Raw genomic sequence first — 11480 nt, forward strand, 5'->3', positions numbered from 1 at the left:
TGGAACGTGAACATGAAACTGAATACCACGTTTGTGATAAATACCGAACATGAAACTGAGTAAGCTTAAGGAGAACTATTACCTTGAGCTTGATCTAAGTTAGCGGGGAATAGGTGAGGATACTTTGTACACATATCTGCTTCTGTTTCCTAAGTAGCTTCCTCAACGGACTGATTTCGCCAAAGGACTTTAACTAGAGGGACCTATTTGTTCCTCAATCTACGAGTCTGATAGTCTAGGATTTCAATTGGAATCTCTTTATAAGAGAGGTTGTTCTGAACATCGATGCTTTGAATAGGGACTACCACTGATGGGTAGCCTATACACTTCTTGAGCAAGGAGACATAGAAGACTGGATGAACTGAGGCTAGGTCTGCAGGCAATTTGAGCTCATAAGCTACCTCTCCAAAGCGACTGAGAATCTGGAAGGGACCGACATATTGGGGACTGAGCTTTCCCTTCTTTCCGAATCTCTTCACTCCCTTCATGGGAGAGATCTTGAGATAGACATAATCGTCAATCTCGAACTCAAGATCCTTACTATGAACATCTGCATAAGACTTTTGTATGCTCTGAGCAGCCCAAAGTCTTTCTCTACTCAATTGAACTTTCTTTAAGGTGTCGAATACTATGTCAGGCCCTATAACTAAGGTCTCACTAACTTTGAAACAACCAATTGGAGATCTACATCTTCTACCATAGAGAGCTTCAAATAGAGCCATCTGAATGTTGGAATGGTAGTTATTATTGTATGCAAACTCAATTAAAGGCAAGTGGTCATCCCAATTACCCTTGAAATCAATTGCACACACTCTTAGAATATCTTCTAGAGTCTGAATGATCCTTTCTGCTTGACCATCTATCTGAGTATGAAAGGTTGTACTAAGGTGAGCTTGTGTACCAAGACCCTTTTGGAATGCTTTCCAGAAATAAGAGGTGAACTGGGTACCTCTGTCTGAGATAATAGTCAATGAAACACCATACAATCTGACCAGCTCCTTGATGTAGAGCTTGGCGTAATCCTCGGTTGAATATGAGGTATGAACTAGAAGGAAATGAGCTAATTTGGTCATTCTGTCTATAATGACCCAAACTGAATCATGCTGACGACGAGTTCGAGGCAAACCCATCATTAAGTCCATGTTCACTTCTTCCCACTTCCAAGTAGGAATAATGAACTCTTGCATAGGACCACTAGGCTTCTGATGCTCTATTTTAACCTGCTGACATGTAGAGTACTTAGCCATAAATTTTGCAATATATCTCTTCATCCCACGCCACCAATAGATCTCCCGCAAGTCATGAAACATATTTGTGGCCCCTAGATGAATAGAGTAGCGTGCACCATGCGCTTCTACAAGAATTCACTGCTTCAAGTCATTTACACCTGGAACACACAAACGACCCTGACAACGAAGAACACCATCTCTCCCTTAGGAGAAAACCTCAATTTTTTAATTTTGAACTGACTCTTTCAACTTGACTAGGCTGGGATCTCTGTCTTGATTTTCTTTTACCTCGGAAACTAGAGATAATTCTAAACTACTCTGAATACATACTCCATCCTTTGAGGAATCGACTAAGCGAACGTCAAGTCTGGAAAGCTGATGGACTTCCTGATCTAACGTCTTCTTACTATCTCAACATGAGAAACACTACCCACGGATAGTCTACTGAGAGCGTCGACTACTACGTTGGCCTTGCCCGGGTGATAACGGACACTCATATCATAATCTTTCAAGAGCTCTAACCACCTTCTCTGATGAAGATTGAGATCTTTCAGAGAAAAAATATACTGAAGGCTCTTATGATCTGTAAAGACATCTACATGAACACCGTATAGATAATGCCTCCAAATATTCAAGGCAAATACTACAGCTGCTAACTCAAGATCATGAGTAGGATAATTATTCTCATGGGGCTTTAATTATCTGGAGGCATAGGCAATGACCTTACCGTGCTGTATGAGGACACAACCTAAACCCACTCTGGATGCATCATAATATACTACAAACCCATCTGAACCATCTGGGAGAGCTAAGACTAGAGCTGAGGTAAGTCGAGTCTTCAACTCCTGAAAACTCTTCTCGCAAGGATCTGACCATTGGAACTTGACCTTCTTCTAAGTCAATCTGGACATAGGGGATGCAATAAAAGAAAATCCCTCAGCAAACCATCTGTAATAGCCAGCCAAACCCAAGAAACTCCTGATATCTGATGGAGAGACAAGGTGAGTCCAGTTTCTTACTGCTTCGGTATTTTGAGGATCTACTCTAATGCCATCACCGGAAATAATATGACCAAGGAATGCTACTGATCTTATCCAAAACTTGCACTTACTGAATTTGGCGAATAACTGATGATTTTTGAGAGTCTGAAATACTATTCTAAGATGGTTCGTATGATTGCACTCTATACGGGAATAGACCAAAATGTCATCTATGAAGACTATGATGAACATGTCCAAGTACTACTTAAACACACGGTTCATCAAGTCTATGAAAACGGCTGGGGCATTGGTAAGACCAAATGACATGACTAGAAATTTCAACTGACCATACCGAGTATGGAAAGCTATTTTTGGAATGTCACATTCTCTGACTCTAAGCTGATGATAGCTGGATCTGAGGTCTATCTTTGAGAAATAACTGGCACCCTGAAGTTGGTCAAATAAGTCATCAATTCTAGGAAGAGGATACTTGTTCTTAACCATGAATTTATTGAGTTGACGGTAGTCTATACACATCCTAAGAGAACCGTCTTTCTTTTGCACGAATAAGACTGGTGCCCCTCACGGGGAAATATTAGGTCTAATGAATCCATTATCTAAGAGATCTTTCAACTGTTCTTTCTATTCTCTGAGTTCTGCTGGTGTCATTCTGTATGGCGGAATAGATATAGGTTGAGTGTCTGGAAAGAGATCAATATCGAAGTTTATTTCCCTTTAAGGAGGAATTCTAGGAAGATCTTCAGGAAAGACATCTGAATATTTATTTATGACTAGAACTGATTCAAGACTAGGAGTCTCAAAGTTAGAATCCATAACATGAACGAGATGATATATACATACCTTAGATATCCATTTCCTTGCCTAAAGGTAAGAAACAAGTAGACCTCTGAAAGTGGATACACTATTCTTCCACTCTAGGATGGGTTCATTTAAAAACTGAAACTGAACTAGTCTATTTCTATAGTCGACTGTGGCATAGCAGGAATGAATCCAATCCATGCCGAGAATGACATTAAAATAAGTCATCTTCAATTTGACTAAGTCTGTTGAAGTGACTTTCTAAAATATCATAACCGGGCAGTTCTTGTATACCCGCTGGGCTATGATGGTTTTACCCACTAGGGTAGAGAATAAAAAGGGATCTGCTAGAATTTCAGGACTAATTCCAAAATCAACTGCTATATAAGGAGCAACAAAAGACAAAGAAGCTCCTGGATCTAGCAAAGCGTACACATGTACATAAAAGATCTGTAATGTACTAGTAACTACATCAGGAGAATTTTCATGATACTGTCGAGTTTGAAGAGCATAGAGACGATTTAGGCGTTACCCGCTTGAAGCACTGGATGTGGCACCCTGCTGATTTGGTGAACGGACTGAGCTGAAGAGCGATTCTGTTGACCCTGAGGACCTGGCTGAGGACAGTCTCTAACTCTAGGTCCTAGCTTGCCACAATCAAAATAAATGCCACTACCCACTTTACACACACCCGATGGTACTTACCGCAAGTCTGGTAAAGAGGATAGGTGTGGGAACTATTAACATTGCCCTGGGTTTTAGAGCCTGGCGCTCTATCTTTGTTACCCTCTCTAAACTTAGGAACTGGAGCACTGGCTATAAAGGGAGCTGGAACTGATGACTTAGGAAGAAATTGAAAACGATTTCGTCCTTCTGATTTAGGCTGAGAAAAGATGAAACTACCTGTCTTTGCTCTCTTATTCTATTTCTCTCTGCTCAATTTTCTACTCTTCTATCTACTGAGCATGGATCATAAGTCTGGCTAAGGTCATGTCACTATTTAGCATGGCGGATCTGCACTCATTAACCACGTTGTCATTTACCCTTAAAATGAACTTACTCATCTTAGATCTACTGTCTGCAACCACATGAGGGGAGTATATGGCTAATTGAGTAAACGTTAGAGAATAGTCTTTCACCATTATATTGCCCTGCCTGAGGTTGATGAACTCTAGTACCTTGGCTTCTCTAAGCTCTTGGGGAAAGAATCTATCTAAGAATGCAGTGACAAACTCCTTATACTCTATAGGTCCTACATCATCTGAACTTTTGGACTTCCACTGTTTGAACCAAGCATGAGCTACATCTGGTAACTGGTATGCAGCTAGCTCAGCACCCTCAACAGTAGTCACCCCCATGATGTCTGTCACTTTCTAGATCTGATCAATGAATTCCTTAAGGTCTTCATCTACCTTAGACCCAAGGAAGGTTGAAGGATTCATTTGGGTGAAGTCCTGAATCTTTGCTGCAGCTGAGTTGGCCACTGGGTTGGCCAGAATAACTGTTGATCGTTTATTATGAAAAGTGAATGATTGATCAAGAGTGGTAAATACAGTCCTGAACTCCGTATGAGAAACATGATCGCCCAAAGGTTCTTCGGGCTAAGGGGCTAACTGATTTCTTCTCTTAGGAGGCATATTCTGAAATAAAGAAAAGAGGCGGATTAGACGGAGAGACTAACTTATGATTATGCTCACTGGCACGACATGAATACTAAAAGAAGATAAACTATTTCTAAAACATCTCATAGCCTCTTGCACATAAATGTGGCGCGCAACACACCCGTGTACAAGACTCAACTAGATGCGGCTTTTAGATTTCCTAGGACTTTATTGAACCTGGCTTTGATACCAAGTTTGTAATGCCCTGATTTGTTAAACCGGAATGCTACACGGTGCCCATGAGCCCGAAGAACCACAAGCTAACCCATGACTGATATCTGTACCTGTACACTGCATAATATAACATAATAATGCACAAACATTCGCTGAAAGTCCATAAGGTTCAATCATGAACATAACTAAATGACGTAACATCTGTGTGGGGTAGTAAAATACCCAAAACAAAACTAAGAATATGGAATTCTAAAGTATAATAGTCTATTTCTAGTCTGCATCTAGCCTGAAAGCCACTAATAACTGAATAATTTGAATAAGGAGTTTATGGGACATGTCCCCAACTAACTCCAACTAATAAGTTAATCAAAGAAATAGTAAAGAAATAATCATGTCCTCGAAGGATGAGGACTCACTTCTGAATCTGACTGCTGAAACTGGAATCAACTACTGATCTGGAACTCGTGTCTCTGATCCTATGGTGTAACAAAAGAGAAAGCACCATAGCACAAATGAGCCAGTACAAAGGAAATTACTGATTATACATGTGAGGTAGGCTATATGCATGGGTTTCATGTGCATGAACAATAATAATACATAGCTAACTAACTATCATGAGCATGAGAATACATACATGAGACATAATGACTGATACTGATATCATGATGACATAATTATGAATCTGAATACTGCTAAACTGACATAACTGATAACATGTATAATTGTATCTGAATATAACTAATAACATGAGTGACTGTAACTGATAGTCCTGAGTCTGATGAAACTATCTGAGTTTCGTACTGTATCTGAGTTGACTGTATCTGATAGTCCTGAATCTGAAGAACTATCTGAGTTTTATTACTGAGACTGATTGACTGTATTTGACAGTCCTAATTCTGTAACATAAAACTGTGGTAAGAGTATTTAACCGACATGCCCCAAAGTTGCTATAATAGCTAAGCCAGGGTCCAATATATGCCCTGATTGGAAGGGTGTCACAACTGCGCCACTGGTAAGGACAACATGTAAGTAACCCTCATATAACAGGTAACTCTAGTGAGAATAGTAGGAACCCTCATATAACAGGTTAAGCCACCTCATCTACCCTTATATAGTAGGCTACAATGTCTTAACCTATGCTGGCTATATAGTTCTGAAACGCAAGGATTGCTTCTAAGAACTATACCCTCATATAACATGTGAGTTCCCATCCTTGGTCCACTCGGTGCTAATTCCTACTCCTATCTAAATGGACACTGATCATGATTTACTGTACTGAACATGGACTGGATTTACTAAATTTCATTGACTGATAGAAATACTACTAATATCTAATAACTGGCTGAGTTTATGAGATCATGGAGATTTTTCCTGAGTTATAAGATTATCTAAAGTCTAAGAGTTCATAGCTTGACTGAGAGTATCGTGAAAACATGACATGGCTCTAGGCCCACAGCTAATATTTCGGGTACAAATACCCCCATGACTCGATAGAAGGAAACTGACATGGCATGAGTTACTTGAAGACTTGACTAACATCATAATACATACTATATTCATAGGAGCAGTTCATCAAACATGTAATAGGTACAAACTTATACATACATGAGGATTTCATGATATCATGATAGTTAAACAATATTCCTTCATCTAGGTATTTAATCAAACATAGTGCAGGCATGATACATGTAAACATCATTATTCAATTCTACTTCCATCATTCAAGGGTTTAAATCTTAGGGTTGCATAAATCTATATCTATAGTAATTAAACCCACATGAAAATTATCAACACTTATGGAGTAGGATCCAATTTCACATTTAGCAACATGAACATGAGCAACCAAATCATGGGAACATAAAGAAAATCCATAACTTGAGTTTTAGAAAAAGGATTCTTGAACTTCATGGATGAAAGGGGCCACGAATGAACACTATGCATACCTGGAATAATGTTCTTAAACTTGGAGAATTGAAACTCCCTTAATTCTTGAAGAAGATTGAATCTTGTTTTTGGAGATTAAATTTAGAGAGAAACCATAACTTTGTTTATGAAATAATAATGACCAAAGTGGTTGAAATCGTGAATAAATGGGTATATATATATGGGTGCTAAATAACCAAAATACCCTCATTAAAATGACTTGGATAAGCTGAACGTAAGGTGCGACGGTGGCCTCCGATGGTCTGTCGTACCTGCGATTGTCCGTTGGGCCATACCTTCGAACCTGGGCAGAATGTAATGCTACTGGATGTCTCCGGCGGTGGCCTCCGATGGTCCGTCGGGCCTTCGACAGTTCGTCGAGCCACACCATCGGACATGAATAGAAATTGAGTCTACTGGTTCACTACGACGGTGGCCTCCGGTGGTTTGTCGTACCTGCGATGGCCCGTCGAGCCATACCGTCGCACCTAGGCGAATTTCCTACATTCTATTTTTTGGACATAACTTTCTCATTTGACATCATATTTTGATGAAATTGGTATTGATGGAAAGCTTAAACAATTTTCCACGTGATGGAAAGTGAAAGTCATAAAAATACCATGTGTATAAAAATAAATTTATATTTCAAAGGAATTCTAACACCCTTAACATAATTTCAAGCTAAAAAACGGCACGGGTATTACAGTAAGTGATGAGGAAGGGCATGTGGAGGGGAAAGTGGTGTTTATTTTAATAAAGACATTAAAAATGACATTGGGATTGTTGATAGGGCATCTAAAATTAGTGAAGATGCCCTTTCTTTCGACCAACCTATTGTTCATACTTCTTCTCCTCCTACTGTCCAACCAACTGCTCATACTTCTCCTTCTTTTGTCCAACCAACTGCTCCTATATCTTCTCTTCCTACTGACCAACCTAATTCTCATGTCTCTTCTCCTCCTACTGACCAACCTACTGCTCATGTATCTTCTCTTATAGTTGCTGCTCCTAGTAGTTCTACTGCTGCTCCTAGTAGTTGTATTGTTGCTCCTAGTAGTTCTACTGCTGCTCTTACTAATTCTACTACTTCTCCTGGTAGTTCTACTGCTGCTTTTACTAATTCTACTGTTACTCTTAGTAGTTCTACTGCTGCTCTTACTAATTCACATATCGCACCTTCTAAATCTATTGTAGATTTAGATGTAGAATCTATTGATGGAGGTGTAGAGACTGGGAGTGATATGGATGAATATGTGGGTAGAGTGTTAAGAGGTCTTATGGAAGAAAGAAGGAAAAGAAAAAAAGAAAGAGGGGAGAGAGACTAGTAATTCCTGAATATACTAAGTTAGGAACTGGAAGAAAGGAACCAATATTGGCTATGATGAATCTGTAGGTGGTGATAGAAATAGTTTGAAGGGTGTTGACACCTAATTTTTGTCTTCCACGACTAAATTTAATCTTGAGTTTCTTCGATTTTTAATAAAACTAAAATTTCATTTCATCCTAATAAAAAAAAATTCTTTCAAAATATATTTGTACGTAATTTTGTCATTTTAAGTAGCAATTATATATTACTGTATTCAATTATACGATATTATATAATTTGATTACTTTAAATATTTATTCTATAGAATATTGCAATTCAATTAAGGATTATTTTGAAAATAAATCAAAGAATTAAAATCTTGATTTAAATATAAATTATTTTTGAAAATAATTTATTTGAAAAATGTTTATTTGATTTTATTAAATCAAGAGGCTCGAGATTAAGCAAGGTGTTAATTCATATCGAATTTTGATTTAATTTAGTCAATTTATTAAATTTGGGCCTTAATTGAAATTGACTCGATCATAAATACAATATAATTGGTCAATTGATTTTTAAAGAGGCTAAAATTTAAATGCAATTATCTAAATTTTCTATTTGGCTATTTAATAAATAACCAAAACAGTCTATCCATACCTAACTTAATTTGGGGTTATATTAAATAACCCCCCAATTAACAAAGAAACAGCCATCAGCCCAACAGCCCAAATAATGACCCGGCCCAACAATTTTTTTCTTCTTCTCGTGTGTATAACATCACCAGCGTACAACTCCAACAATGATAACCCCTCCATCAACGACAAACTACCATCAACATAAATAAACAACAAAATCAGCAACCTCCAAAAATCCAAATTCAGACCAGCGAATCCGCAACCAGACCCGTCTTCAATCTGACCCACGAACCCAGAAATCAAACCCGAATCCCACGTCAAAAACAACTCAGCTCCAAACCAACCCAACCCCCAACCCGTTTCTTTTCATCTTCGTCAATCGCCCCACGCAGATATGAAGAAGATGCCAAGAATTCTCTAGAAGCGCTTAGGTGTCTCTCTAACGGTTTGATTCCGCAAATCTCAGGTGAAAGGTACGATTACAGCTGGTCCTAATACCTTTTATGAAAATTTAAAATTATTCCCTTCCAAAAAGGTTTCAAAAGGGGGGCCTCTTGAATCATTCTCCCACAGGGGGATTAGTTAAAATTTTCCTCCAATCTGGTTCTATAGGAGGAGCTCCTTTTGAAAAAAAAAAAAAAAAAAAAAGGGCCTGAGAGTCCAAAAGAGGAAAAAGCCGTCTTGAGCAAATCAGTAAAATCTTTCCTTTTGGTTAAAAGTCTTATTTTCGTAAAAGTCGCCGATTAATTGGCATTTTCGAGTAAACGACTATGATGTTCTGTGATGGTTGTGGGTCCGACTATAGCTCGAGGTTCCGTTTTGCTGCCCCGAAAACAGGTGAACTTTCTTCTTTAGTTTTAATTTTATTTCCTCTTCTCGTCGCTTTTTAGTCGTAGTAGCATTTTTGGTAATGTTGTATGCTGGGGTTGTGTGCTATAGAAGGCCGTAGGATTTTGTTGCGATGAAGTGAAAATGGTTATATTGTTGTGATATCCCTCTGCCCGTCCTAATCGTTTTCCGTAGGATTTTGTTGCGATGAAGTGAAAATGGTTATATTGTTGTGATATCCCTCTGCCCGTCCTAATCGTTTTACTGTGACACTCAATTTCTGCTCAAGTGTGGTCTGATTGTAATCTTGTGGATGGTTTGGTTTTTTTGTTAATGGTATTCATTTGATAGTAATAAATATGCGGGTAGTCTCTGTTGAATTCATTTACATAATTGTTGTGGTTTGATTCTTGTTCTATCCACCCAAGTTTTGAAGTCATCGCAAGAACGTTTTCTTGGTGCAAAACTCATTGAATCTCTCTGTAGTTTGTTCGAATATGGTCATCTATACATTGTTAGTGTCAACTTATTCTTACGATATGATATTTTCGCTCAACCATTAAACCCACACCTTAATCCCATGTGTTTGAGCTTCGTTACGATTTGTTATTTGGGCCCTTCTCATTGAAATTCTAGTCCCCTGATTCTTCAATGGAGGCACGGTGTTGTAATACCTAAGATTTGTTATGATAGACTTCTGATAACTACAACAACAACAAACCCAGTGTATTCCCACCTAGTGGGGTCTGGGGGGTAAGATGTACGCAGTCCATACCTCTACCTCTAAAGAAGTAGAAAGGTTGTTTCCGATAGACCCCCGGCTCAAGTCACGAGACACCACACAAACTCATAGTAAAGCACAGAACTAGATTACATAACATAAATACGGCACCCATAAGTATTAGAAAACAGAGGAAAGCACACAGATTCGTAATAAAACATGGAACACGGAATCATAACAAGAATAAAACTCCCACCAAGTAATTCCCTACACTAGCAACCCAAATCGGCCCTAGTCTTCTGCCCTAATTCGCGTCCTCCAGACCTTTCTATCTAGGGTCATGTCCTCGGTGAGCTGTAACTGCTCCATGTCCCGCCTAATCACCTCACCCCAGTACTTCTTCGGCCTACCCCTACCCCGCCTAAAACCATCCAACGCTAGTCTCTCACACCTACGAACCGGGGCATCCATGCCCCTCCTCTTCACGTGTCCGAACCATCTCAATCGGGTTTCCCGCATCTTGCACTCCACTGGAGTCACACCAACCTTCTCCCGGATAGTCTCATTTCGCACTCTATCCCCTCTAGTCAGCCCGCACATCCAGCGCAACATCCGCATTTCTGCCACCTTCATTTTTTGGATGTGGGAGTTCTTAACTGGCCAACACTCCGCTCCATACAACATGGCCGGACGGACTACCACCCTGTAGAATTTGCCTTTCAGCTTGGGCGGCACCTTCTTATCACACAACACCCCCGACGCGAGCTTCCACTTCATCCATCCCGCCCCAATACGGTGCGAGACATCCTCGTCAATCTCACCGTTACTCTGGATCACGGACCCGAGATACTTGAAACTATCCCTCTTACATACCTCCTGTGATTCCAGCTTCACTACTACCTCATTCTCCCGCCTCACGTCATTAAACTTGCATTCCACATACTCTGTTTTGCTTCTGCTCACCCCTGAACCCTTTAGACTCAAGAGTTTGCCTCCACACCTCTAATTTGTCATTCACACCCCCTCGAGTCTCATCTATCAGAACTACATCATCTGCAAAAAGCATACACCAAGGCACCTCCCCTTGAATACGCCGCGTCAACACATCCATCACCAACGCAAACAAAAAGGGACTAAGAGTAGATCCCTGATGCAATCCTGTCAAGACAGTGAAATACTCTGAGTCTCCTCCCGCCGTCCTCAC

This window comes from Capsicum annuum, chromosome 10 (assembly GCF_002878395.1).
Source record: "Capsicum annuum cultivar UCD-10X-F1 chromosome 10, UCD10Xv1.1, whole genome shotgun sequence".
Taxonomy (NCBI): Eukaryota; Viridiplantae; Streptophyta; class Magnoliopsida; order Solanales; family Solanaceae; genus Capsicum; species Capsicum annuum.